Source organism: Phyllobates terribilis, unplaced genomic scaffold (assembly GCF_046119375.1).
Source record: "Phyllobates terribilis strain yellow unplaced genomic scaffold, ASM4611937v1 Scaffold_9__5_contigs__length_417890890, whole genome shotgun sequence".
NCBI lineage: Eukaryota > Metazoa > Chordata > Amphibia > Anura > Dendrobatidae > Phyllobates > Phyllobates terribilis.
In genome coordinates this window covers 178151529-178177380 of record NW_027362769.1, presented here as the reverse complement: position 1 = coordinate 178177380, position 25852 = coordinate 178151529, and the positions used below count along the sequence as shown (strand labels likewise).

Sequence of the window (25852 nt, the reverse complement as noted above, 5' to 3'; positions counted from 1 at the left end):
CGGCACTATGAACTCTCCTGAAGGAGAAGCCAGGGCCTGCCGGAGGAGTCTCCGGTTTTGTGGTGGGCTCGTCCAACCCTGCTGGAAAGCAGCCCTGGCGAAGAAAAGTGTGGGGGAAGGTTCCCGGACACTCTATGGCTGCTTTTTTAATGTGGATCAGCCATGCTTATGCATGTTGTTTCTCAAAACGCATTACAGATCAGGCCATTGTCCAACTGTGTATTCAAGAAATTAAATGCGCAAAGAAAGATGTGTGTGTGTCAAAGCACCACCGACAAGGGCAAGTTGATGTTGGACGGGCTGCCATTGCTTCTGCAACAAGCTGTATTAGAGGACTTCCTGTGAGAAATGAGACGCAGGGTAGATAGGGTTTCCCTCTATGCCAGTCCTTTCACCGAGCTAAATACAACTCTTAGCAAAAAAAGTTGTGGACTGGCTCCATACCGTCCATGGCCACATTCACCTGTCCACGTGTTTGTGGTTAGGCGGTCCTTCCCACTAAGTGCACTGGGGAGGGCACGAGTAATGTTGTGGGACCCGTGTTTGTGGACGGCAGAGGCGATACCGGGGAATATAGTGGCGGCAGGGGACCGAGTATGGGCACCCAGCCGCCGCCAGCATGAGGTTGTGAAAAGCTTCCGCCTCCATGAGCTTAAAAGGCCACATTTCAAGTGCAAGCAGCTGTCAAAAATTTGGCAGTATAGTATTGCAGCCTGTGGGTGGGTGGGTGGCTGGCTGCATACTTGCGCTTGCATTCCAAGGAATGGGGTAGGGACAACTGAATGCTGCAGTGAGACAAGGATGTGGACGGTGATTGTTGCAAGTCTGCAACGACAGGTGCATGGCGGAAGGCATCTTCGCATGTGCCAAGGGTCACTTATGATGGGCACACTTTTAGGCAGTGACCTGGGAGTCAGAGATGCTTCCAGAGGTCCTCCCCATGCTGTTCCCAAGTCTTTTCAGCACTGTATACATGTGTCTGATGATGTCTCACACACCACATGGCCAGATAAGGTTTTAAAATGTTAAAATGACATTTCCCAGTGAATGCATTTGTCTTGGTTGAAAGCAATTCAAAAGTGCAAAAATGCATCAAAAACGCTACGTGTGAACATAGCCCAAGGTGTGGAGTAGAGATGAGCGTTGTTCTACTCGAACTGTTCGCCAATCTCAAATTCGAGCTGTTTTGGGCGGTGTTCGAGCCGGTCGGCGAACACGAACAATTTGAGAAAAATTCGGCTGTTCGAGGTTATGTTCGATAACTGTTCGTGCACCAAAATCATAACTGGATTTTTTCTCAGTAATGATGAAAATTAATGTTAATACGCAGTTTGAGTGTACAGCGGGGCGGGGGGAGGGGCAGGGGATGGATCTCTGCAGGAACAATGAAGATCTCCATTTTTTTTTCTCTTTCCCGCATTTGCAGTGGGGAGGTGCAATCTGTCAGCCTATCAGCAGCGCACACACGGAGCGAAGTGCTTTTTTTCACACAAGCAAGGGCATGTGTGATTGGCAGTGTATGTCACATGTCCTTGCCCTATAAGACCAAGCCATTTTCCCCGTCGCCACCATTTTCTCACTGCTGCAGCTGCGTGTTAGACGGCACCGCTGTTGCTGTGTGCGCTATACCTTGTTAATTTCAAGCCAATTTTCGCACAAATATACAGATAGCTTGGGAGTAGGGAATAGTTGTGATTGCAGTCCTTTTAAGGACTAGGTTACAGCATTTCGTACGACTTTTATCAGGCAGGTCTGTGCTCTTAAATAGATAGATTGTGGGAGTAAAGACTAATTGTAATTGGAGTCCTTTTCAGGACTAGGTTACATCAGTTCCTATCAGTTTTTGCCAGGCAGGTCTGTGCCAGTGCTGTGCAAGTTTTTTTCACAGCATTTGGCTGAATCTAGCAAAGCTAATCCTTTTTGGCCTATTGCAGAGTGTGTTAGTCAGTGGAGTAGCCTATCTGTGTTGCAAGATATACCACCTGTGTATAGAATACCAATTTTTTTACTGCACCTAGTGAAGTAAAATCTTTTGGGCATAGCATCATTCTATTAGTCCATCTATACTGACCTCCATCAGGTTGCAAACTGAATATAATTTTTTTCTGCATCTAGCTCTGAAAAAATATTTGGGCTTCTAGCAGTGTGTGGGACTTGGTCTATTAGTCCATCTATACTGACCTCCATCAGGTTGCAAATTAAAAATAATTTTTTTCTGCATCTAACCCAGCCAATAGTTTTGGCCTAATATCACAGTTTGGCCACTCAGCTCTGCTCGGTTACCATCCATTGTTTTTTTGTGCAAACAACTCCAGAGTTGTGAATTAGTTAACCACCAAAATGAGTGGAAAAAGGCCTGCTGCTGGTGGAAAGGGGAATAGGCGTGTTGGGAAGGGGAAAAAAGGTTGTGTCCGTGGGGTAGGTGCAGAAGAAAGACCATCTTCCAGCCAAACTAAAATGTCTACTTCTTTTAGCGGACAATGTGATAAGATCCCTTTCTTACGGCCACGCCAATCGCTACAAATTCCAGATGAGGCACAAAAACAGCAGGTGCTTCAACGGATATCAAGTGCTCCTTTAAGTGGGCTCTCCTCCACATCAACTTCAACATCACAAATACTCCAGTCCTCAAAGGTGTCACCCAAATCGCACTTGCTTCCTCACAGCTCCCAAATCTCCAGCTGCCCGTCTGAGTATGAGGTAGAACAGATGGTTGAGTCTGCAGAGCTGTTTACTCATACTATAGCCTGGGAATCAGAGGTCGACTCCAGCGCTTCTGTGAATCCAGACGAGGAAATGATCTGCACTGATGCCCAGAATCTTTATGAGTCGGATCCAGGACCAGACGCAGAAGGTTCTGACCATAATGTAGACCCTCATTCCCAAACTGTAACTCCTGTTGGTGGAGACAATGAGGAAGACGATGATAAGACTCAAATACCTGATTGGAGCGACAACTTTAGTTTTTTGTCAGGGCAGGAACAGGTTGGCTCTGAGGACGACAGGTGTGATAACGCACAGGGTGATGATGATGAGGTCGGAGATCCCACTTACTGTCAACCCACAGTCAGCCAAGAGATGAGGTCAGCAGAGGAGGTGGAGGAAGATGCTAGTGACGACGAGGTCAGGTTGCGCCTTCCTGGACAGAGACGTAGTACTGGAAGCACGTCAACAACTGCATCCTCAAACACAACTCTGCCTCTCACCACAAGTCGTGGTGGCTCTTCAGGTCGCATGGGTGCTAAGCCTTGCATAGCCTGGGCATTTTTTCAGATCGATAAAGATGACCCAACTCGTGTTATCTGTAACATTTGTCAGCAAAAGCTAAGTAGAGGCCAAAAAATACATAGTTTGAGTACTTCATGCATGAACCGGCACATGGACATGAAGCATAAGTTGCAGTGGGAAGCTCAGTGTGCTACAATGCGGTCTAGCCGGCCGGGCCAACCACCGTCTGCCATATCTTGTGCATCCGCGGCCTCTTCATCCTCTGTGACTGGGGGGACAGCAGTCACACCTGTTTTGGGGCGCAGACCTGCCACCTCTTTACCCGCAACAGCCAGCGTGATTGGCAGGTCATCATTTTCTTTGGAGGTGGTAACACCAGCTGGTCTTGAGCGCTGTCCGACATCGATAGCACCACCTTTGGATCAAGGCAACCTAACATGTCCGCCTGCATCTTCCTCACAGACCGGCAGTTTGCCGGGGACACCCTTATCAACCCCGTCTAAGCACAATAGCCAGCCCTCGGTCCCTCAGATGTGGACAAGTAAAAGACCATTTCCTCCTAGCCATGAGAAAGCTAAGAGGTTGAATTTCACCATCTGCAAGCTCTTGGCTACAGAAATGCTGCCTTTCCGCCTGGTGGACACAGAGGATTTTCGAGACCTTATGTCCGTCGCAGTGCCCCAGTACCAGATGCCCAGTCGGCACTACTTCTCAAAGAAAGGTGTGCCTGCGCTCCACCAGCATGTCGCACACAACATCACCGCTTCTTTGAGAAACTCTGTGTGTGACAGGGTGCATTTCACCACAGACACTTGGACGAGTAGGCATGGACAGGGGCGTTACATGTCGCTGACTGGGCACTGGGTAACTATGGTGACAGCAGGACAAGGGGCTGCTGTCCAAGTCTTGCCGTCCCCACGAGTTGTGCGTCAATCCTCTTTATGTCAAAGTTCCTCCACTGCTTCTGCCTCCTCAACCTCCTCTCGGTCTTCCACCTGCACCCAAAGCCTGTCTGGTCATGCCACAAGCTTTCTAACTGCGCAGAAGGGATCCTGCACACCTCCTTACTATGCTGGCAGTAGGGCTCAACGTCATCAGGCGGTTTTTACATTGAAATGTCTGGGAAATGTGAGTCACACAGCTGAGGAGTTGTGGTCAGCTCTGGAGAACCAATTTCATGAATGGTTGTCTCCACTGGACCTGAAACCAGGGAAGGCCGTGTGCGACAATGCTGCAAACCTGGGTGCGGCCCTTCGCCGGGGCAATGTCACACACGTGCCTTGTATGGCTCACGTGTTGAACCTGGTTGTCCAGCAATTTTTAGCCCACTATCCCAGACTAGATGGCCTTCTGCAGAGGGCACGGTCGCTGTGTGCTCACTTCCGCCGTTCGCATCCCGCAGCTCAGCGACTTACATCTCTACAGAAGTCGTTGGGCCTGCCACTTCACCGGCTAAAATGCGATGTGCCTACCCGGTGGAATTCAACTCTGCACATGTTGCAGCGACTGTGGCAGCACCGACAAGCCCTGGTGCAATACGTTCTGACGTATAGCCTGGGCCAACGAGATTCAGAGGTGGGGCAAATCACGCTGGAGGAGTGGTCTCAGATCAGGGACCTATGCACCCTTCTGCACAGTTTTGAAATGGCGACGAAGATGTTTAGTCCTGACGATGCCATTATCAGCATGACTATTCCGGTGATTTACATGCTGGAGCACATGTTAAACAGAATTCGGAGTCAGGTGGTGGCACAAGAGGAGGTGGAGGAAGTAGAGGAGGAGGAGTTGTATGCGGAAGGGCTAACATCTGCAAGGTCCAGACGGTCGGCAGCACCAAGGCGGCAGGCATGTGAGGGTGGGGGAGATGGTTTTACCAGGGCGCATGGTAGCAGCCAAACTAGTGAGGAAGGTGCAGGAGCCCAGGAAGAAGTGGAGGACGAACTGATGGAAGACTCATCAGATGAGGGAGACCTTGATCACATTTCTGTTGTGCGAGGTTGGGGGGAGAGGACAGAGGAAGGAAGCATGATTGTTACCTCGCCACCAACACAACAGGGACTTGGTGCTCCTGGATGCGCAACACACATGAGTGCCTTCTTGCTGCACTACCTGCAACATGACCCTCGAATTGTGAGAATTAGAAATAATCCTGACTACTGGGTTGCCACACTGTTAGATCCCCGGTACAAAAGTAAATTTGCAGAAATTATTCCTGCCATAGAAAGGGATGCACGCATGCAGGAGTATCAGCAGAGACTGTTGCAGAATCTTACATGTGCTTTTCCACAAAATACCAGTGGTGCACGTAGTGAATCTCACAGTTCCAACTTGCCAACCGTGGGACCGTCAAGTGTTCAGCACTCAAACCGTAACAGAACCACAGTATCTGCTGGTAACATCAATTTTGCGGAATCATTTCACCACTTTTTTAGCCCATCCTTTGCAAGGCCACAGGAGACAAGAAGTCTGACACATAGTCAACGCCTAGAGACGATGGTACAGGAGTATCTCCAAGTAAACATTGAAGCCACGACTGTGTCACTGGACCCTTGCTCTTTTTGGGCTTCCAATCTGGATAAATGGCCGGAGCTAGCCACTTACGCCTTGGAGATCTTGTCATGCCCCGCAGCCAGCGTTCTGTCTGAACGTGTGTTCAGCGCTGCTGGTGGTGTGCTGACAGATAAGCGCACGCGGCTCTCCACTGATAATGTAGACAGACTCACGTTCATAAAGATGAACAAATCATGGATCCGAAACGACTTTTCTACCCCTGTGTCATCCTGGGGAGAGTAAAAGCTTGATGATTGGTTAAAATCACCCTACCAACCGTTTTAAGCTTTCAAATTACTAATCATGTTTATCTGTATCTTGACTGGAAAATAATTTGGGCTTTGTAGCAGTGTGCAGCACTGATCCTATTAGGCCATCTATAATAAGCTTCACCAGATTTAAAATTAAAAATAATTTTTAGCTGCATCTAGCCCGGAAAATAATTTTGGGGCTCCGAGATGCGCAAGACACATAAGTGCCTTCTTGCTGCACTACCTGCAGCATGACCCTCATATTGTCAGAATTCGAAGTAATCATGACTACTGGGTTGCCACACTCTTAGATCCCCCAAACTTTTCGATCAACCTTTTCATTTTAATAAAGACCAAAAAAATGGTCATTTTTGAAATTATAAGCATTAGCAGGTTGTTAGAAACTGAAATCAAACAGTTTTCAACTCAAAACTTTATTCTAGGTGATGTTACATTTTCACATAGGACCCCTTGTTCGAAAGGAGCTTCTGAACTCTCTCGTCCATTGAATTTGTCAGGTTTTGGATGGTTTCTGCTTCAATTGTTTTGCATGAGGACAGAATACCCTCCCAGAGCTGTTGCTTAGATGTGAACTGCCTCCCGCCATCATAGACACTCCTTTTAATGATGCTCCAAAGGTTCTGAATGGGGTAGAGGTCAGGGGAGCATGGGGGTCACACCATAAGTTTGTCCCCTTTTATGCCCATATCAGCCAGAGATGCAGATGTTTTATGTGCAGCATGAGATGGTGCATTATCATGCAGAAAAATGATCTTGCTGTGAAGTACACGGTTCTTCTTCTTGAACCATGGCAGGAAGTACTGTTTGAGAAAATCCACATACATTATGGAGTTCATCTTTAGCGCCTTCAGGGATCCTAAAGGGGCCGACAATCTCTCTCCCCATGATTCCAGCCTAAAACATTACTCCACCTCCTCCTTGTTGGCGCTGTAGCCGTGTTTGCGTGGGGTGTCCATCAACCAGCCATCCTCCACTCCATTCATCTGGACCATCGAGCGCTGCACGGCACTCATCCGTGAACAAAACAGTTTTGAAATCAGTCTTCATGTAATGTTTGGCCCACTGGAGCCGTTTCTGCTTGTGTGAAGTGGATAGAGGAGGTCGACAGGATGGCGCATGCACAGCTGCAAACCTCTGAAGGACCCTGCATCTTGTTGTTCGGGGGACGTTGGAGGCACAAGCAGCTTCAAAAACTTGTCTGCTGCTATGACAAGGCTTTTTTGCCGCTGCTCTTTCAACCTGACGTAATTGCCTGTAGGAAAGAGTCCTCAATTTGCCCTTATCAGCACGCACACGTGTGTACTGTGAATCAGCTACATACTTCTTGATTGCCAAGACACTTCATCCTGATCATCGCACAATGTTGATTGTAGTCATGCCTTGACCTAAACACTCCACAATTTGTTGCTTCTCAGCAGCCGACACATCCTTTTTCTTTCCCATTTTGGCAGAAAATGTAGGCTGCTTAATAATGTGAGACAGCCTTCTTAAGTAGTCTTGCCTTTCATTGGACACACCTGCCAAACTAATTAGCACAGGTGTCTGCAATTGCTTACAGTGATATAAAGAGCCCTGACACACATCACCATCAATGAGTTTAACTGACAAACAAACAAATTCTTCCCTTATCACTCCTAAACACTTTTTGCATAATAATTTGGAACGCGGTGTACATGTGCTTTTCCACAAAACACCAGTGGTTCACGTAGTGAATCTTACAGTTCTAACTTGCCAACCGTGGTCTGTATGGAATTGTTCAATAAAGGGCCCAAAATTAAGATAACATAGATGGGAGAGGTCTCTATGAATAGGAATTCCTAAGTATTTGATACCCTGTGAGGGCCAGGCAAAGGGAAAGTTGGACTGGATGGAATCCTATATGGATTTAGGGAGGGAGACATCGAGGGCCTCAGACTTCGCTGCATTGATTTTAAAATTTTACCATGTAACAAAGTGATCTATTTCAGCCATAACAACAGGGATGGATATATGTGATTGAGTGATATATACTAGGACATCATCAGCAAATAGAGAGCACTTGTACTCGGTGCCTCCCACCTCAATCCACCTAATATTGGGGTTATGGCGAATTGATGAGAGCAGGTGCTCCGTCACTAGGATGTATAAGAGAGGGGACAGAGAACATCCCTGCCTTGTCCCATTGGTGATTGTGAAAGGTGATGAAAATGTTCTGACGCACCCCCTGGGCCTTGGGACACCCGGAGCCGGACCCTTTTTGGTGGATGCTGGTGGTTGTAGTCTTCGTGGCGGCGATCCGGTTCCGTGGCTCAGGGCGGTCAAACCAGTGGCGGAACTATTTATGTGGTTTTGATGTTTAAATGTCCGACTACGCCACCCGTGGATTGCGGTCAGAGTGAACCGCCGCTACAGGGCAGACCGCTAAGGCTGGTGTTGTGGGTGCAGCAGAGCGTAGCATAACTCCCCACGGGAGGAGTATAGCCTCAGGGCAGTGTATGCGGAGGATGGGGGTGATGGTGCAGGGCAGCAGCAGTAACGACACGGAGTCAGTGATGCAGTTCAGGGCCTTTACTCACAGTTCTTATTATCCAGACCACGTCTGCAGGTAACGGCTGCCCACGTCGTACTGTGCTCACCAGGTGAGGGGCTCAGACAACTCCCAGATAACTTTGGAGCGCTTCACAGGACCCCCTTTGTGTGTCCTTTGTCTGGCCTTTCTTACCAACACTTCTGTCCGGCTGCCTCGGGCCTCCTCTTGGTAAACTTGGCGCCAGTTTCCCTGACCCTATGTGGTGCCTTCCTAGCGGGTGGAGCAAGGGGCTGCGCCACATAAAATGTCAGAGCCTCCGGTTTCTAGCTGAGGGTCGTTTCCTGACTCCACTAGTTCGGGGACCGGTCTCCCCCTTTGGCCTGACCCCTCCACGCAGGTGGATTCGGGCGTGCGGTGGCGACTCGCCCGTCCGCACCCCTGGGATCCCTTCATTCCTCGTTCCTGGAGCCTTCTCCGCTCCTCTTCCTTCCTTCTCCCTCTTGCAGGCCTGGGCCTCTGTTACTAGGCCCGCCTCCGGAGCAGAGCTCATGCAGAGCCCCTGCTCCCTGCCACTTCTGCTCAGACTTCTCTGCACTGAACTAAGATGGTGCCCACCTTTTATACTCCCTTCTCAATGCACCCAGGAACTGCTTCCTCCCTGCTCCTGCACTGCAGGGTTCCCCTTCCTCAGTGTTCCCTCCCCCCACTCCAGCCAGGGACAGGGACTGTCGTGCCCATCTCAGGGGCATATTGGTCGCCCTGCCCCACGGCAATGTGGTGTAATGCATGCAGGTGTCGGGTCCTGATCCACACTCCATCCTTATCTGAGAGTGAGATATCACACCTCTGGGTGAGGTGCAATACGTCTGTAGCAACCGAGCCCTCGGTGCTACAGTTCCATTTATCTTCAGCCTAGGTGACGTATTGTGATACAGGGCCGTGATTTTGGCTATAAAAGGGTCCCCTAGACCCCTACCCCAAGCTTTTTAAGAGAATCATATATGGCGTGCCAGGAGACTCTATGGAATGCTTTCTCAGCATCCAACGAGAGTATCTACTTACAAATTTTTAACTGCATCTAGCCCAGGAAATACTTTGTGCCTAGTAGCAGTGTCTGCTAGTCAGCGGATTATCCCGGCTGTTAAGCAAGCTACACCACCTGTAGTTTGGACACTTAATTTTTTCAAAGGAAATGCTTCGGGACCACGGGATACTTAGTGAAGAGCATCAGGAGGCACCCCAAGGCATAGGGGCTGGGACTGGCACTAGGATGCCTTGCGGTGGACAGCCGAGCTCGATCCTTATAAAAGCTTTTTAACTGCAGCAGCTTTAGTGGACGCTACTGGAGCTGGAATTACGCGGCTGCTGGCATGAGACTTGCCCTCCAATAGATCCTTGTAAATGGATTTAAAGTGTATTCATTCAAATTAGAGAGACAATTTAAATTAAAAAGCTTAGAGCTGCCTCCACCACAGGGGGGCTCTCTTGACCCACCAGCGGACAGGCACCAGTATTGGGAGAGGGGGGCTGGCCGTCAGGGTTCACCGCGGCTCTGGCACAAACCCGGCGACACGGAGGTGGCACGGGCAGGAGCGGACTGGCCGTCTCGGCTTCTCACTTTTTGGATTTTAGAAGGGCATGACATGCCTATATCTGTGTCTCCCCCTCCTTTTACTCCTCCACCTCTTTTCTTTTCGCATGACTATATGTACTTGTCACTTTTCCATGTGTTAGTTGTGTCTTCTGAGCAGTTTGTCAGCTTTTGGACACCTTTGAAGGTGTTTTCTATGTGTTTCTATGTGTTTTTGTTTGCCTGCCATTGGTTTTAACGGTGTTCGAAGGTGTTCGACGAACAGTTCGACGAACAGTTCGGCGAACACACGGGTGTTCGACGAACCGAACCGAACTCGAACACTACGGGGGTGGCTCAACACTAGTGTGGAGGAGTATTTTTGTTTTTGGTTATTTATTTTGCCTTATATACAAGTCATTACCCTGGAAAGGATGTTCCTTAACATATTTCCCAGGAAAATCCATTTTGGTTTCGTTTTTTTATGTTTTATTGTGAGTCCGTAAAAGTGGTGTAATACTCTGACCACGTTGTTGACAGCAGTGATCTGGGAGTCAGAGATGCTTCCAGGGGTCTTCCCCATGCTGTCCCCATATCATTTGAACACTGTTCCCATCGATTTGGGCAATTTTTAGGCCCTCTGCAGACCGCCGGGGGGAGCCGCCTGAAAAATGCTCGAGTTTCCCATAGACTTACATTGGGCTCGTTGCTCGGGTCGAGTCCCCGAGTATTCCAATGTGCTCGACCCGAGCAACGAGTACCCGAGCATTTTAGTGCTCACTCATCACTAGTCCCTATGACTGAAATTTATGAATGTTTCAATGTTTTTTTTTATACATAGATGTAGTAGAGCTGAGTTTTACAAGTGATGATACTTAGGATTTTCTGACTATGTGATGTGTCATTGGAGGCTTCCATAAAACGGCAGGTGAGATGTTTGCCTTCTTTTATTGCACAAGTTACATTATGGCATACAAATGTAATGCAGGAGCAGCTATTTGTCAGGTGCCCTATCATCCAGAGCTTACACCTCCTATTAAAAGCATTTCTATCTCTGGAGGAGCCGGCACATTATCACATTCATGAACAATGCTTTTCCAGCATGAAGGATACCATGTCACAAACACACATGGACTCCATTATGCTTTTATCCATTTTTCTATCCATTATGAAATTTTAGGTTCACGGCCAAGAAACTCCCAAGAACTGAATCCCATTGAGAACTTGGGGTCAGTCCTCAAAAAGAGACTGGACAAAGAAAAAAACATAAATAGCAATCACCTCTGAGCTGTGATGAGACAAGAACGGGCGGCCACCAGTCAGGATCTGCCCAGAAGCCGATATCCAGGGAAGGGCAGAAGTCTGGAGAATAAGGGGCAGCGCCGGGAATATTGAGGAGTCACAGAAACTTCATATATTTGTCAATAAAAGTGTAAAAGCTTCTGGAATGTTTATAATTGTCCGTCAGTAACCAGAGAAACATCCGACTAAAAGATATAAAAACATTGTGAAAAACAAAATTTGTGTCTCAAAACTTTTGGCCACATGAAATATATGAAAAATATATATGCTGCATTATTACCGTATAGACTATACTTAGAAAATTGAGGTACATAGTGCACAAATTGGCCAATATGTGTGTGTCCCCCATCAGCTTGTACCTCATCACATTTGCTTCATTTTATGAGGCGATAGTCAGATTTATTTATTAATCGATCTATCTCTCTTTACATACTCTATCTATCATCCACATTATCTACCTATTATCTATCTATCTATCTATCTATCTATCTATCATCCACAGTATCTACCTATCTATCTATCTATCTATCTATCATCTACAGTATCTATCTATTATCTGTCTATTATCTATAATCTATTATCTATCCATTATCTATCTATCTATATCTATCTATCTATCTATCTATCTATCTATCTATCTATCTATCTATTATCTATAATCTATTATCTATCCATTATCTATCTATATCTATCTATCTATTATTATTATTATTATAGCGCCATTCATTCCATGGTGCTTTACATGTTAAAGGGGAATACATGGCATAAACAATTACAGTAAATTTGAACAATACAAGTCAGCGACTGGTACAGGAGGAGCGAGGACCCTGCCCGCGAGGGCTCACAATCTACAAGGGATGGGTGAGGATACAGTAGGTGGGTATTATCTATCTATCTATTATCTATCTGTTATCTATCTATCTATCTATCTATCTATCCATTATCTATCTATCATCTATTATCTATCTATATATACAGTACAGACCAAAAGTTTGGACACACCTTCTCATTTAAAGATTTTTCTGTATTTTCATGACTATGAGAATTGTACATTCACACTGAAGGCATCAAAACTATGAATTACCACATGTGGAATTATATACTTAACAAAAAAGTGTGAAACAACTGAAAATATGTCTTATATTCTAGGTTCTTCAAAGTAGCCACCTTTTGCTTTGATGACTGCTTTGCACACTCTTGGCATTCTCTTGATGAGCTTCTAGAGGTAGTCACCGGAAATGGTCTTCCAACAATCTTGAAGGAGTTCCCAGAGATGCTTAGCACTTGTTGGCTCTTTTGCCTTCACTTTACGGTCCAGCTCACCCTAAACCATCTCGAGTGGGTTCAGGTCTGGTGACTGTGAAGGCCAGGTCATCTGGCGTAGCACCCCATCACTCTCCTCCTTGGTCAAATAGCCCTTACACAGCCTGGAGGTGTGTTTGGGGTCATTGTCCTGTTGAAAAATAAATGATGGTCCAACTAAAAGCAAACCGGATGGAATAGCATGCCGCTGCAAGATGCTGTGGTAGCCATGCTGGTTCAGTATGCCTTCAATTTTGAATAAATCCCCAACAGTGTCACCAGCAAAGCCCCCCCACACCATCACACCTCCTCCTCCATGCTTCACGGTGGGGACCAGGCATGTAGAGTCCATCCGTTCACCTTTTCTGCGTCGCACAAAGACACGGTGGTTGGAACCAAAGATCTCAGATTTGGACTCATCAGACCAAAGCACAGATTTCCACTGGTCTAATGTCCATTCCTTGTGTTCTTTAGCCCAAACAAGTCTCTTCTGCTTGTTGCCTGTCCTTAGCAGTGGTTTCCTAGCAGCTATTTTACCATGAAGGCCTGCTGCACAAAGTCTCCTCTTAACAGTTGTTGTAGAGATGTGTCCGCTGCTAGAACTCTGTGTGGCATTGACCTGGTCTCTAATCTCAGCTGCTGTTAACCTGCGATTTCTGAGGCTGGTGACTCGGATAAACTTATCCTCAGAAGCAGAGGTGACTCTTGGTCTTCCTTTCCTGGGGCGGTCCTCATGTGAGCCAGTTTCTTTGTAGCACTTGATGGTTTTTGCAACTGCATTTGGGGACACTTTCAAAGTTTTCCCAATTTTTCGGACTGACTGACCTTCATTTCTTAAAGTAATGATGGCCACTCATTTTTCTTTACTTAGCTGCTTTTTTCCTGCCATAATACAAATTCTAACAGTCTATTCAGTAGGACTATCAGCTGTGTATCCACCAGACTTCTGCACAACACAACTGATGGTCCCAACCCCATTTATAAGGCAAGAAATCCCACTTACTAAACCTGACAGGGCACACCTGTGAAGTGAAGACCATTTCCGGTGACTACCTCTTGAAGCTCATCAAGAGAATGCCAAGAGTGTGCAAAGCAGTCATCAAAGCAAAAGGTGGCTACTGTGAAGAACCTAGAATATAAGACATATTTTCAGTTGTATCACACTTTTTTGTTAAGTATATAATTCCACATGTGGTAATTCATAGTTTTGATGCCTTCAGTGTGAATGTACAATTTTCATAGTCATGAAAATACAGAAAAATCTTTAAATGAGAAGGTGTGTCCAAACTTTTGGTCTGTACTGTGTATACATCTATATATTATCTATTATCTATCTATCTATCTATCTATCTATCTATCTATCATCTATCTAATCTGTCATTGATCTATCTAATCTGTCTCTGGTGATGGCGGGGGCCAGTAGTGGTTGATTATTGCTCATTCTCCTGTGTGGTATGAATAGCCGGTCGTGTATAACCTGAGCGCCGTTCCCAATCACTCAGAGATGTGTATCCACTCCAGGTTTTAAATTGTGAACAGGAGATTTGGGTGCTCGGGGTGGATTATGTTTCCCTTTTCATACAGGAGCCATTACTGCTAATGTATCTATCTATATTGAGCTTTTATGCCAAATGTGGACATACAGGAGAACAAGAATCATCAGTGGTGCAGGACACGGAGAATGGTGACCTAAGGTGCATTTGTACTAGCAGATTTTTGTGAATGGGGAATCCTATAAACAGTCATTGCTAGCTATTGTCCAGTGTAAACAGGAGCCAACGCTCATTCGCCAGAAGAAATGATTTTTAAGCTTCTTGTGTAAACGTGAGATGTGCTGGCGAGAACAATCTATTACTGATCGATCTATGTGTAAGCAAAGTATGATTGATCAGACTGATATATGACGTAGATGATAACTATATATTGTAAGGCAGCGCTAGACATCATAATGGGGGATACTCGCTGCACCGGGTAAATCAAAGCACACCAGAAATGTCCTTCCGGTATTTCTCAATGCTGCAGTTTATTACACTTCATAAACCACAGTTCACACAGTCCATCTTAGTCCGCCACCGGCATGTTTACACACTTAACATCCGGGAGTCTCTCAAGTAGCAGACAGGCCCAAGTGGCCCAAGTAACAGCCTTCAGCAAGGTAATAACATAGCAATGTCCATATTAATGTCCATATAACACAGGGTATTACCTTTGCCGGGTTTAGCTGTCTCAGTCCATTACTCCGCCACCACTGTGGCTTTGCGGCTTCCCAGGTCGGGGTCTCCAGCCGTCGTTCCCTCAAAGGCCACTGACATCCACACAGGATCCAGGCTCTGCCTTTCAGGACTCCTACTCAATAATCCGCCACCACTGTGGCTTTGCGGCTTCCCAGGTCGGGGTCTCCAGCTGTCGTTCCCTCAAAGACCACTGACATCCACACAGGATCCAGGCTCTGCCTTTCAGGACTCTTACTCAAGCCTCTGCCTTCCAAGGCCACTAGCATCCGCACAGGATCCAGTCTTTGCCTTTCAGGCACCAGGCTTCACTCGGCCTCACTAGGCCTCTCACAAATGGTGTCCCACACACACGGAGCACAGGCCTCATGCCTCACACTGAACACACCTGTCTCAAATTACCAGGGTTTATATATCCTGTGCACACACACACACATACTGACAGGACCTTGCTGATGTCACAGTCATGTGATCAGTCAGCTGTGTGTATAGGTCCTGTGTGCTGTCCCAGTCATGTGTACAGACCTTTACTGTGCATACAGGACCTGTGTGATGTCACAGTCATGTGACCAGTCACCTGAGGGGGAAGGTATATGGTCAGGTAAAACACATCCTAGACCATTACCGTAATGCAAGCACGTCGCTGCATTACAATATGTACACTTTAGATAGATGAGATCAGGGGTCATGTTGGATGCAGATATTAAATATCACAATTTTAGGAAATTCTTCTCACCGGTAGAAGTTTGAGTTCCAGGAATATAAACCGCTTCGGTCTGACATTTCCACTGGTAAGAAATGTAATGTGAAAGGAATGAAAATAAACCAAATTTGGGGCTATTCCTGGATGTAGAGGTCAGTGCGGCTCTGCAGTCACATATCCGCTCCTGTAGCTCAGACTTTCTGGTAGTTCGGATTTCTGACTGTTTCTCAGGATTGTTCACTACTTTCTGTTACAGAAAAGCGTCTTCTATCAATCACAGAGACCTCCCGATATGTGCACCATAGACTCCAGCATAGAAAGAAAAGTTCTACAATTTTTTAATCTAATATATTTTTGACATCCTCACTATTTTTAATACATCTGCTTGCTGTTTAGGTATGAGAACATTTGTATTTACATCTGGACTCTCTTCCTAAGAGTGAGGGAGTGTTACAATTGTATCTAATCTGCTATGAGTCTTGTCCTGATTGTTACAATGTATCAGTCTGGAGTCCATGCTTTTTTCTTTCTCTCATTCTTGGTCTTGGATTAATTTATTTTCTTTTTTCTTTAGCAAATGGTGTTGGGAATTACATGAAGAGACAGAAGAATCCGCACAAACCTCAAACACAGAAGATCTGGGGTCAGTTCTCCAAGATGTTTGAAACAACCTCCTGCCAATATCCTCCATAGCTTGGCAGGAGAGTTTTAGGATTCTGCATGTAGCAGCTTACTTTTCAGCTTTCATAACCATTGTGCACATCCAAGATGAAGCCTATATTGTTGATATTAGGAAGGATCAGAAGGATTTTCCTTTTTTTCCAGGGTGCGGAGCTGCTTTTCATCATCCTCTCCGTGGCCGGTAGCACCTGCGCGGTGGTCGCTGCACTGTATCCCTCTCCCATGGAAGGTGACTTTGTTTATTTGAACCTGGATTCTTTTACATTATAGAAGAATAAACCTCCAGATGAAGGTGAACGCAGACGATCTCTGCAATGTAACTGTCAAATAAAGCAGTGTTACATTTCTCATGTGCTCCGGAGCTGCCCGCAGCCGCCGTGTGTTTATCATCCAGGGCCGGAGATTGTGTAAGCCGTGGACAAGACGCGCGAACATCCTGGGGCTGCGGTTCGTGAAGTCAGTTGGTTTTGCAGAAAACCAGTTATTTAGATATTGTTGTGGCTGAGCCCAAAGGATAATAACAGCTTAATGGACGAGTGCAGGGAATAAACATTCAACCAGATTTTCAGTAATTGTAAGGAAATAATTTCTTACATATGAAAGGGAGCAGTCAACAATCCTCATCATGGCATGGAGCTGGGGTGGTCTCACTACCGGGTATCAATGGTTTATACACTAGTGTGGAGGTCTTCCACATCTAGCAGAGGAGAAGCTCGAGGCTCTACAGTGTTGTGCCTCCGCTGGTGCAGTCACTGTGTACATACATTACATTACTGATCCTGAGTTACATCCTGTATTATACTCCAGAGCTGCACTCACTATTCTGCTGGTGCAGTCACTGTGTACATACATTACATTACTGATCCTGAGTTACATCCTGTATTATACTCCAGAGCTGCACTCACTATTCTGCTGGTGCAGTCACTGTGTACATACATTACATTACTGATCCTGAGTTACATCCTGTATTATACCCCAGAGCTGCACTCACTATTCTGCTGGTGCAGTCACTGTGTACATACATTACATTACTGATCCTGAGTTATATCCTGTATTATACTCCAGAGCTGCACTCACTATTCTGCTGGTGCAGTCACTGTGAACATACATTACATTACTGATCCTGTACTGATCCTGAGTTACCTCCTGTATTATACTCCAGAGCTGCACTCACTATTCAGCTGGTGCAGTCACTGTGAACATACATTACATTACTGATCCTGTACTGATCCTGAGTTACCTCCTGTATTATACTCCAGAGCTGCACTCACTATTCTGCTGGTGCTGTCACTGAGTACATACATTACATTACTGATCCTGAGTTACATCCTGTATTATACTCCAGAGCTGCACTCACTATTCTGCTGGTGCAGTCACTGTGTACATACATTACATTACTGATCCTGAGTTACATCCTGTATTATACTCCAGAGCTGCACTCACTATTCTGCTGGTGCAGTCACTGTGTACATACATTACATTACTGATCCTGAGTTACATCCTGTATTATACTCAGAGCTGCACTCACTATTCTGCTGGTGCAGTCACTGTGAACATACATTACATTACTGATCCTGAGTTACCTCCTGTATTATACTCCAGAGCTGCACTCACTATTCTGCTGGTGCAGTCACTGTGTACATACATTACATTACTGATCCTGAGTTACATCCTGTATTATACTCCAGAGCTGCACTCACTATTCTGCTGGTGCAGTCACTGTGTACATACATTACATTACTGATCCTGAGTTACATCCTGTATTATACTCCAGAGCTGCTCTCGCTATTCTGCTGGTGCAGTCACTGTGTACATACATTACATTACTGATCCTGAGTTACATCCTGTATTATACTCCAGAGCCGCACTCACTATTCTGCTGGTGCAGTCACTGTGTACATACATTACATTACTGATCCTGAGTTACATCCTGTATTATACTCCAGAGCTGCACTCACTATTCTGCTGGTGCAGTCACTGTGTACATACATTACATTACTGATCCTGAGTTACATCCTGTATTATACTCCAGAGCTGCCCTTACTATTCTGCTGGTGCAGTCACTGTGTACATACATTACATTACTGATCCTGAGTTACATCCTGTATTATACTCAAGAGCTGCACTCACTATTCTGCTGGCGCAGTCACTGTGTACATACATTACATTACTGATCCTGAGTTACATCCTGTATTATACTCCAGAGCCGCACTCACTATTCTGCTGGTGCAGTCACTGTGTACATACATTACATTACTGATCCTGAGTTACATCCTGTATTATACTCCAGAGCTGCACTCACTATTCTGCTGGTGCAGTCACTGTGTACATACATTACATTACTGATCCTGAGTTACATCCTGTATTATACTCCAGAGCTGCCCTTACTATTCTGCTGGTGCAGTCACTGTGTACATACATTACATTACTGATCCTGAGTTACATCCTGTATTATACTCCAGAGCTGCACTCACTATTCTGCTGGTGCACTCACTGTGTACATACATTACATTACTGATCCTGAGTTACATCCTGTATTATACTCCAGAGCTGCACTCACTATTCTGCTGGTGCAGTCACTGTGTACATACATTACATTACTGATCCTGAGTTACATCCTGTATTATACTCCAGAGCTGCACTCACTATTCTGCTGGTGCAGTCACTGTGTACATACATTACATTACTGATCCTGAGTTACATCCTGTATTATACTCCAGGGCTGCACTCACTATTCTGCTGGTGCAGTCACTGTGTACATACATTACATTACTGATCCTGAGTTATATCCTGTATTATACTCCAGAGCTGCACTCACTATTCTGCTGGTGCAGTCACTGTGAACATACATTACATTACTGATCCTGAGTTACCTCCTGTATTATACTCCAGAGCTGCACTCACTATTCAGCTGGTGCAGTCACTGTGAACATACATTACATTACTGATCCTGTACTGATCCTGAGTTACCTCCTGTATTATACTCCAGAGCTGCACTCACTATTCTGCTGGTGCTGTCACTGAGTACATACATTACATTACTGATCCTGAGTTACATCCTGTATTATACTCCAGAGCTGCACTCACTATTCTGCTGGTGCAGTCACTGTGTACATACATTACATTACTGATCCTGAGTTACATCCTGTATTATACTCCAGAGCTGCACTCACTATTCTGCTGGTGCAGTCACTGTGTACATACATTACATTACTGATCCTGAGTTACATCCTGTATTATACTCAGAGCTGCACTCACTATTCTGCTGGTGCAGTCACTGTGAACATACATTACATTACTGATCCTGAGTTACCTCCTGTATTATACTCCAGAGCTGCACTCACTATTCTGCTGGTGCAGTCACTGTGAACATACATTACATTACTGATCCTGCACTGATCCTGAGTTACCTCCTGTATTATACTCTAGAGCTGCTCTCACTATTCTGCTGGTGCAATCACTGTACATACATTACTGATCCTGAGTTACCTCCTGTATTATACTCCAGAGCTGCACTCACTATTCTGCTGGTGCAGTCACTGTGTACATACATTACATTACTGATCCTGAGTTACATCCTGTATTATACTCCAGAGCTACACTCACTATTCTGCTGGTGCAGTCACTGTGTACATACATTACATTACTGATCCTGAGTTACATCCTGTATTATACTCCAGAGCTGCACTCACTATTCTGCTGGTGCAGTCACTGTGTACATACATTACATTACTGATCCTGAGTTACATCCTGTATTATACTCCAGAGCTGCACTCACTATTCTGCTGGTGCAGTCACTGTGAACATACATTACATTACTGATCCTGAGTTACATCCTGTATTATACTCCAGAGCTGCACTCACTATTCTGCTGGTGCAGTCACTGTGAACATATATTACATTACTGATCCTGTACTGATCCTGAGTTACCTCCTGTATTATACTCCAGAGCTGCACTCACTATTCAGCTGGTGCAGTCATTGTGAACATACATTACATTACTGATCCTGAGTTACATCCTGTATTATACTCCAGAGCTGCACTCACTATTCTGCTGGTGCAGTCACTGTGTACATACATTACATTACTGATCCTGAGTTACATCCTGTATTATACTCCAGAGCTGCACTCACTATTCTGCTGGTGCAGTCACTGGGTACATACATTACATTACTGATCCTGAGTTACATCCTGTATTATACTCCAGAGCTGCACTCACTATTCTGCTGGTGCAGTCACTGTGTATATACATTACATTACTGATCCTGAGTTACATCCTGTATTATACTCCAGAGCTGCACTCACTATTCTGCTGGTGCAGTCATTGTGAACATACATTACATTACTGATCCAGAGTTACATCCTGTATTATACTCCAGAGCTGCACTCACTATTCTGCTGGTGCAGTCATGGTGTACATACATTACATTACTGATCCTGAGTTACATCCTGTATTATACTCCAGAGCTGCACTCACTATTCTGCTGGTGCAGTCACTGTGTATATAAATTACATTACTGATCCTGAGTTACATCCTGTATTATACTCCAGAGCTGCACTCACTATTCTGCTGGTGAAGTCACTGTGCACATACTATACATTCCTTATACAGTGGGTACGGAAAGTATTCAGACCCCTTTACATTTTTCATTCTTTGTTTCATTTCAGCCATTTGGTAAATTATAAAAAAGTTCATTTTTTTTCTCATTAAAGTCCACTCTGCACCCCATCTTGACTGAAAAAAACAGAAATGTAGAAATTTTTGCAAATTTATTAAAAAAGAAAAACTGAAATATCACATGGTCATAAGTATTCAGACCCTTTGCTCAGACACTCATATTTAAGTCACATGCTGTCCATTTCCTTGTGATCCTCCTTGAGATGGTTGTACTCCTTCATTGGAGTCCAGCTGTGTTTAATTAAACTGATAGGACTTGATTTGGAAAGGCACACACCTGTCTATATAAGACCTCACAGCTCACAGTGCATGTCAGACCAAATGAGAATCATGAGCTCAAAGGAACTGCCCAAGGAGCTCAGAGACAGAATTGTGGCAAGGCACAGATTTGGCCAAGGTTACAAAAGAATTTCTGCATTACTCAAGGTTCCTAAGAGCACAGTGGCCTCCATAATCCTTAAATGGAAGAAGTTTGGGACCACGAGAAGTCTTCCTAAACCTGGCCGTCCAGCCAAACTGAGCAATGGTGGGAGAAGAGCCTTGCTGAGAGGCAGAGAAGAACCCCGAGATCACTGTGGCTGAGCTCAGGAGATGCAGTAGGGAGATGGAAGAAAGTTCCACAAAGTCAACTATCACTGCAGCCCTCCACCAGTCGGGCCTTTATGGCAGAGTGGCCCGACGGAAGCCTCTCCTCAGTGCAAGACATATGAAAGCCCGCATAGAGTTTGCTCAAAAACACATGAAGGACTCCCAGACTGTGAGAAATAAGATTCTCTGGTCTGATGAGATGAAGATAGAACTTGTTGGTGATAATTCTAAGCGGTATGTGTGGAGAAAACCAGGCACTGCTCATCACCTGCCCAATACAATCCCAACAGTGAAACATGGTGGTGGCAGCATCATGCTATAGGGTTTTTTTTTCAGCTGCAGGGACAGGACAACTGGTTGCAATTGAAGGAAACATGAATGCGGCCAAGTACAGAGATATCCTGGATGAAAACCTCTTCCAGAGGGCTCTGGACCTCAGACTTGGCTGAAGGTTCACCTTCCAACAAGACAATGACCCTAAGCACACAGCTAAAATAACAAAGGAGTGGCTTCAGAACAACTCTGTGACCATTCTTGACTGGCCCAGCCAGAGCCCTGACCTAAACCCAATTGAGCATCACTGGAGAGACCTGAAAATGGCTGTCCACCAACGTTCACCATCCAACCTGACGGAACTGGAGAGGATCTGCAAGGAAGAATGGCAGAGGATCCCCAAATCCAGGGGTGAAAAACTTGTTGCATCATTCCCAAGAAGACTCATGACTGTACTAGCTCAAAAGGGGGCTTCTACTCACTACTGAGCAAAGGGTCTGAATACTTATGACCTGGTGATATTTCAGTTTTACTTTTTTAATAAATTTGCAAAAATTTCTACATTTCTGTTTTTTTTCAGTAAAGATGGGGTGCAGAGTGGACTTTAATGAGAAAAAAATGAACTTTTTAGAATTTACCAAATGGCTGCAATGAAACAAAGAGTGAAAAATGTAAAGGGGTCTGAATACTTTCCGTACCCACTGTATAATAAATGTATTGTGATTTCTGGATACAGTAGCTTGTGTTTCCCATTGAGATATATTAGCATTGTTACGTAATATTTATAATATATTGTAGATACAAGCGTGTAAAAGAGGTCGTTGAGTTATTGATGCTTATTTTTTGTGTTGGGGATTTTTCTATTATAATGATAATATTAAGATCAGCATAAATCCTTGATGCTCCTGGGGGTGATGCACGATGTTATCTTCTGTTATCTCGAACATGTCAAATTAAAAAAATAAAATAAAACCTTCCCCCCTGACGGCTCCACCTTTCTGGGTCTTTCATCAAACAGCTGCTTTCCACTTGTCTGAGTATTAATAGCGACAGTTTAATGCTCCACTTAAAGTCCTGGAGTTCTTCTTACAAAACACAGCTGCAACATGAGTTAAGACTTGCTGATAAATATTTAAGGTCTTTAAGTCCCTTCGCTGAAAGACGTAAAAATGACCATGGACGGATCTGCTTACGTTCATTAAAAGCCACCAATTCGGCCAACTAAGAGGATAGAAAATCACACAATTTAAAATACCCAGAGGGAAGCAATTCTGTAGAATTTCTAACAGACGGTCACCGTCACCCAACTTTGCAGGTAGGTGTAGGACAGACGATGAGTTAAGTCATGTGACTGCTGCTTCGCTATGGAGGCACACCGGAATCGCAGAATGAAAGAAATCACAGAGGGAATGCAAGTCAACAAGTAAAAATTGCAACTTGGCACAGGTTACGAAGTGCGAAACTAGAAATGAAGGGAGACAAAGGCAGGGGGGCTTTTCTCATTTACTTCCAAGGAATTTTGGCCCAAGCAAAGAAAAGTTATGCAGCTCAAAAAGTTACATTGTACTGTATATCCATTCAGGAGCATAGCGATCGCGGTCGTAGAGTATGCAACCGCGACCCAGCTCAAAGGTGGAGGGGGTCCGCCAATGCCAGCGCATATTTCAGGTCCCAATCAGAGGCCGACAGCTGACGTCGGTGCAAAAGTGACTGGCTATGCATGGCAGTGATGTTATGCGCTGCCCTTCGCTTACACGCTGAAGTCAGTTGCCGGCTGACCAGGATGGGGACAAATATACCAGGATGGGGGATATCAGGGATAACAGCCATGGGGGGGTCACACAGATCCCACCGCCGTTACCAGTTTGTCACGGAGACGCAACTCTGCTGTCTCTAATTGTCAGGAAAATCACACAATTGACTGACAAATGATGGGCGATGCTGCAGCGGCTCCCACTACCTGGCCGGTTATTGGAGAACTCACAGTGAGCTTATGGTATATACACCTCTAATTCCAATGAATAGAATATATATATACCCCGGTACAGTCACTGCCATTAAACTGTCGCTATTAATACTCAGACAAGTGGAAAGCAGCTGTTTGATGAAAGACCCAGAAAGGTGGAGCCATCAGAGGGGAAGGTTTTATTTTATTTTTTTTATTTGACATGTTCGAGATAACAGAAGATAACATCGTGCATCACCCCCAGGAGCATCAAGGATTTATGCTGATCTTAATATTATCAATATAATAGTAAAATCCCCAACACAAAAAATAAGCATCAATAACTCAACGACCTCTTTTACACGCTTGTATCTACAGTATATTATAAATATTACATAACAATGCTAATATATCTCAATGAGAAACACAAGCTACTGTATCCAGAATGTAATGCACACGCCCGGGCTGAGTGGCGTGTGCGTGTATATGTAGTGATTCCACTGGACCGTGCCGGAGAGTGAATGCCTGGAGGGGCGTAACTAGGTATTCACCCGATCCGTCCAGGGTCGCACGACGGCATACGACGCCAGTGCACCAAGGAGGAACCGAGCAGAGGGACCAGGTGCTACTCCAGGACAGACCCCGGACACGGCTGTTGACCCACACAGGGGAATACAGGAACAGGCAGGTTAGGCTGGCACACAGACTGCTGGGTATAGGCAGACACGGCTGGTATGCAGACTGGCGGATGCTGGTAAGCACGACTGATATGCAGGCAGGGAGGTTCTGGCAGGTACGACAGGTTGGAGCACCGAGTGGATAGGACCCAGTACAGACTGGGACTCAGGAACAGAACCGCAGATGCGGTGGACAAACACAGCAGAGTGAGGCCGCCCAGAGTGGCGAGCAAGAGCAGAACAAGACAAGACCGCCTGGAGTGGTGAGTGAAAGAAGAGCAGGACAAGGCCGCCTGGAGTGGTGAGCGAGAAAAGAAAAGGACGAGACTGCCGGAGCAGCGAGCAAAGAGTCAGAGCAGAGCGAGACTGCCGGAGCAGCGAGCAAAGAGTCAGAGCAGAACGAGACTGCCGGAGCAGCGAGCAAAGGGTCAGAGCAGAGCGAGACTGCCGGAGCAGCGAGCAAAGGGTCAGAGCAGAGCGAGACTGCCGGAGCAGCGAGCAAAGGGTCAGAGCAGAGCGAGACTGCCGGAGCAGCGAGCAATGGGTTAGAGCAGAGCGAGACTGCCAGAGCAGCGAGCAAAGGGTCAGAGCAGAGCGAGACTGCCGGAGCAGCGAGCAAAGGGTCAGAGCAGAGCGAGACTGCCAGAGCAGCGAGCAAAGGGTCAGAGCAGAGCGGAAATCTCCGGAGCAAAGGGTCAGAGCAGAGCGGAAACCGCAGGAGCGGTGAGCAAGGCAGAGCAGAGCGGAAACCGCAGGAGCGGTGAGCAAGGCAGAGCAGAGCGGAAACCGCAGGAGCGGTGAGCAAGGCAGAGCAGAGCGGAAATCGCAGGAGTGGTGAGCAAGGCAGAGCAGGCAAGAACCGCCGGAGCGGTGAGCAAGGCAGAGCAGAGGGGACAGGGCTCTGTTCACACGGAAAAGACTGGAAGGGAGAGGCAGAACCAGGTACACACAAGATACTTGCAATGAAGTAGCGAGTGGACTCTAAACTCAAAAATGGGAGTACAGGGACAACGAGTAGGAGTTAGGTACAGGATCAGATTCTGCAGGAAAAGGGAAGGTACGGACATAGAGAAAAACAGGTAACAGGCTAGGAGAGTATTCAGACAAGAACAGACACAGCAGCAAGATACAGGAGCGGTTCTAGGTATGCGGCCCCTAGAAGGCGGAACGAACAGGCTAGGAGCGTGTTCAGACAGGAACAGGCAAGATATTGGAACGGGTCTAGGTATGCGGCCCCTAGAAGGCGGAAAGAACAGGCTAGGAGCGTGTTCACACTGGCCTGGAAATACAGCCTCCAGGATAGGCAGAAGACAACAGGCTAGAAGATAGTTCAGACAGGACAC

General features: G+C 45.9%; 1 long non-coding RNA gene across 1 annotated transcript in view; it reads left to right on the top strand.

The window, feature by feature from the left end:
- LOC141161918 (uncharacterized) overlaps positions 1 to 16709 on the top strand; it is an 87394-nt gene extending 70685 nt beyond the window's left edge. Inside the window, exons 2-3 of the long non-coding RNA XR_012250706.1 lie at positions 16242 to 16310; positions 16493 to 16709. This is a non-coding gene — a long non-coding RNA (uncharacterized lncRNA). The remainder of the gene's footprint in view (positions 1 to 16241; positions 16311 to 16492) is intronic.
- The last annotated feature ends 9143 nt before the right edge of the window (positions 16710 to 25852 follow it).